This window comes from Saccopteryx bilineata, chromosome X, assembly GCF_036850765.1.
Source record: "Saccopteryx bilineata isolate mSacBil1 chromosome X, mSacBil1_pri_phased_curated, whole genome shotgun sequence".
Lineage (NCBI taxonomy): Eukaryota > Metazoa > Chordata > Mammalia > Chiroptera > Emballonuridae > Saccopteryx > Saccopteryx bilineata.
In genome coordinates this window covers 44,501,587-44,506,490 of record NC_089502.1, presented here as the reverse complement: position 1 = coordinate 44,506,490, position 4,904 = coordinate 44,501,587, and the positions used below count along the sequence as shown (strand labels likewise).

Here is a 4,904-nt window from a genome sequence, read left to right as displayed (position 1 = left end):
GCTGCTGCTCCCAGTACAGGTGTTAGCTTGCATGGGCTGATTCGTTACAGGCAAACTCTTTCCTCGGCTTGAATGAATGTCTGTGCTACAGCCTAGCTTCCTCCACACCCTTAGCCCCCCCACCCCACCCCGACTCTCAGTTCCAAGTGAAAGCAGCCTTTGCTCAGGTTAGTGAGGAAGGCAGAGTGTTCCTTTCTCCGTCTTATTTCCTTCAGGGTTGATTATATATTTAGTCAATTTTTCGCTCAATCATACCTTTGTTTTCAGTGTGTGGGACTCCCAGATGCTCCAAGGATTGATTTTTCTGTCTCCAGTTGATGAACTTGTTGAAATTTTGGGGAGATTTGTCGGTCATGCTCCTCACAGCGCCATTTTTCTGACATCACTCTAGCCTAAAACTTTACAAAGATTTTTTTTCTTTATTTTTTTTTGTATTTTTCTGAAGCTGAAAATGGGGAGAGACAGTCAGACAGACTCCCGCATGTGCCCAACTGGGATCCACCTGGCACGCCCACCAGGGGCAATGCTCTGCCTACCAGGGGGCGATGCTCTGCCCATCTGGGGCGTCGCTATGTTGTGACCAGAGCCACTCTAGCACCTGAGGCAGAGGCCACAGAGCCATCCCCAGCACCCAGGCCATCTTTGCTCCAATGGAGCCTTAGCTGCGGGAGGGGAAGAGAGAGACAGAGAGGAAGGAGAGGGGGAGGGGTGGAGAAGCAGATGGGTGCCTCTCCTGTGTGCCCTGGCTGGGAATCAAACCCAGGACTTCTGCACATCAAGCCGACGCTCTACCACTGAGCCAACTGGCCAGGGCTCCAAAGAATTTTTTACAATCTTTTTGTACAGTCCCTTTTCACTATTGTTGCATTAATTTTTTATTTTTTATTAAATTTTTTTTAGAAAATTAAACTTAACAGAGTAACATTGATCAACAAGAGTACATAGGTTTCAGGTAAGTATTTCTATAGCATTTAAACTATTGATTGTCTTATATACCCATCACCCAAAGTCAAATCATTTTCCATCACCACATATTTGTCCCTCTTTACACTATCCTCCCTTCCCTCATATCTCCCTCCCTTTGGTAACCACTTCACTTTTATCCTATGTCCATGGGTCTTGTTTTATATTCCACCTGTTTGTGAAATCATACAGTTCTTAAATTTTTTCTAATTTACTTTTTTCACTCAGTAGGATGTTCTCAAAGTCCATCCATGTTGTTGTAAATGTCACTATGTCATCATTTCTTATGGCTGAGTAGTATTCCATTGTATATATGTACCACATCTTCTTTATCTAACCTTCTATCAAGGGACATTTTGGTTGTTTCCATGTTTTGGCCACTGTGAATAATACTGCCATAAACATGGGGGTGAATATGTCTTTATGTACCAGTGTTTTCAAGTTCTGAAGGTAGATACCCAGTAAAGGATTGCTGGGTCATATGGTAGTTCTATTCTTTTTTTTTTAATTTTTAAAGTTTATTTAGAAAATTAACTTCAACAGGGTGACATTGATCAATAGTAGTACATACATTTCAGGTGAACATTTCTGTAACATTCTAACTGTTGATTATGTTGTGTACCCAACATCCAAAGTTAAACGGTTTATTGTCACCTTATATTTGTCCCTTTACAAACACACCCCCACCCCCTACTCCCTCCTCATTCAGTCAAGTCCCCTTCCCCTCCCCATGTTCTCTTCCCCCTGGTAACCACTTCACATTTATCTATGTCCATAAGTCTCAGTTTTATATCTGACCTATGTGTGAAATATACAGTTCTTAGCTTTTTCTGCTTTACTTAATTCCCTCAGTATAATGTTATCAAGGTCCATCCATGTTGTCATAAAAGTCCCTATGTCATTGTTTCTTATAGCTGAGTAGTATTCCATTGTATATAAGTACCACATCTTCTTTATCCAATCCTCTATCAAGGGATATTCTGGTTGTTTCTATGTCTTGACCACTGTGAATAATGCTGCGATGAACGTGGGCATGCATGTGTCTTTACATACCCATGTTTTTCAGTTTTTGGGATAGGCACCCAGTAGAGGAATTGTTGTGTCATATGTTAATTCTATTTTTTCTAAAGATTTTACTTATTCATTTTAGAGAAGAGAGGGAGAGAGAGAAAGAGAGAAGGAGGGAGGAGCAGGAAGCATCAATCCCCATATGTGCCTTGACTAGTGAAGTCATGGTTTCAAACACGTGACCACAGCATTCCAGGGAAACACTTTATCCACTGCACCACAACAGGTCAGGCCAATAATTTTATTTTTAATTTTTATAAGAACCACCATTCCTGACCTGTGGTGGCACAGTGGATAAAGCGTCAACCTGGAAATGCTGAGGTTGCCAGTTCAAAACCCTGGGCTTGCCTGGTCAAGGCACATATGGGAGTTGATGCTTCTTGCTCTTCCCCCTTCTCTCTCTCTCTCTCTCTCCCTTTCTTTCTCTCTCTCTCTCTCTCTCTCTACCCTCTCTATAATGAATAAATAAAATCTTAAAAATTTTTTTGAAAAAAAAAAGAACCACCATACTTTCTTCCATAATGGTTGTACTAATTTGCATTTTCACCAGCAGTGAATGACGATTCCTTTTTCTCCACAGCCTCTCCAACACTTATTATCTGTCTTGTTGATAATAACCTAACAATGTGAGGTCGTATCTCATTGTAGTTTTGATTTGCATTTCTCAAATAGCTAGTGAATATGAGCATTTTTTCATATATCTTCGGCCATTTGTATGTCCGCTTGGGAGAAGTATCTGTTCAGGTCCTTTCCTCATTTTTCAATTGGATTGTTTGCTTGTTTGTTGCTAAGCTTTGTGAGTTCTTTGTATACTTTGAATATTTATCCCTTATCAGAACAATTGTTTGCAAATTTCATTTCACATTTAATTGGCTGCCTATTTGTTTTGTTGTCAGTTTCTTTTGTTGTGCATTTTACTTTTATATAGTCCCACTCATTTAGTGTTGCCTTTACTTCCCTTGCTTTTGGAGTCAAATTCAAACTGTATAATTCCATACATACGTGGGACACAAAATTGAGACACATGGACATAGAAAAGAGTGCAGTGGTTACCAGGGTAGGGAAGAGGGGAGACAGAGGAGGTGGGAGGGGGGAGGGAAGGGGCATAAAGAGAAACAAGTAGAAGGTGACAGAGGACGATTTGACTTTGAGTGATGGGTATACAACATAATTGAATGTCATAATGATGTGGAGATGTTTTCTCTAAATCTATATACTCTAGTTCAGTGGTCCCCAACCCCTGGGCCGCGGACTGGTACCAGTCTGTGGGCCATTTGGTACCGGTCCGCAGAGAAAGAATAAAGAGCTTACATTATTTCCGTTTTATTTATATTTAAGTCTGAACGATGTTTTATTTTTAAAAAATGACCAGATTCCCTCTGTTACATTTGTCTAAAACTCACTCTTGATGCTTGTCTCATAAGTTCGACAATTATATTTAAAAATACCACAGTTTTTACGCTGGTTGCATAATTTTATTTTGTGCATTTATCCATCCCACCCTAAAGGCCAGTCCGTGAAAATATTTTCTGACATTAAACCCTGTCCGTGGCCCAAAAAAGGTTGGGGACCACTGCTCTACTTGACCAATGTCACCCCGTTAAAATTAATTGTCTGAATAAAATAAAATAAAAGACTAAAAAAAAATCCGTTTTAAATTTTTTTTAATTTTATTTATTCATTTTAGAGAGGAGAGAGAGAGAGAGAGAGAGAGAGAGAGAGAGAAGAGAGAGAGAGAGAGAGACAGAGGGGAGGAGCTGGAAGCATCAACTCCCACACGTGCCTTGACCAGACAAGCCCAGGGTTTCGAACCGGCGACCTCAGCATTTCCAGGTTGATGCTTTATCTACTGTGCCACCACAGTCAAGCCCTTTTTAAAATTCTTAATCTATTATATCTTATGAATAATATAGCTAAACGTCCTTATACACTTGCAGTGTGTAAATTCCAGCATCAACTGAAGAAAAGAGATTCAGAAATGTCATTGATTCAAATTAATTTCTCAGTAACTGCCAACACAGGGAAGTCTGCATGAGTTCAGTCTCTCCTCAGGACTCTTTTCCTTCTTGCTATTATCTTCATATATATTGTTTCATATATTGATCTGTCTGTTTTGGCTCAGACACTAACTCCATGTTGAGCTTGCCTTCCTCCGTACTTGGAGTGTTTTGATATCTCCGTCTTCACCCACCATGATATTGTGAGCATATTGCCCACAACAGCAGAGTTGCCCTCATGAGAGGCTGCTATAACAACTTACTGTTAATCAAAAGAAAAAATCCCTTTCCCATATATTGGTTTGACCCTGTGTTCTTCATAGAGACATCAAAATGTCAGGGTCTGACACTGTCTCTTCTATTTCAGTCAGTTGCAGCAGTGCAAGTCACATATGAGACTTTGAGGTCTGATATGATGCTGAAGATCTGATGATGTGGCTCAAGTGCTAAGGGAGTTTCTTATTGATTGGTGTTATACCTGGAGGGTGAGGTAATAAAAGCTGTGCTAGGACCTGACAGGGTTTTCTGTGCATCAGAGTCTACAACGAGAAATGACACAACTTTTGTAGCACTGTGTATTTCCATTCATTTATGGAAGCAAATAAGGAGCACCCTCTTGACATAGCAATCAGTCCTAAAGTACTCAGTGAAGAACATCTCTGATACCTCCTGCCTGTTCTTGAGTGTAGTAGTCAATGGTAAGAACTAATCATTAGGGGTAAATTGGGAGGCTTGTGGTTTTGGGCATTCCTTTGGGACCACACATGTGGTATTGTTAGTTCTAAATTAATCTTGACAATGAGCCTGATGGGAAATCTGAGCCTTTAAACAATCCTAAACCTTTTCCATTTAGCATTGCTCTTTGTTTCATGAAAT

The 4,904-nt window shown here is 40.2% G+C and overlaps 1 non-coding gene across 1 annotated transcript; it reads right to left on the bottom strand.

Moving 5' to 3' along the window:
• Positions 1 to 738: 738 nt before the first annotated feature.
• On the bottom strand, positions 739 to 814 carry TRNAI-GAU (transfer RNA isoleucine (anticodon GAU)). The gene has a single exon. It is a non-coding gene; the product is annotated as a tRNA-Ile (tRNA).
• Between the last annotated feature and the right edge of the window lie 4,090 nt (positions 815 to 4,904).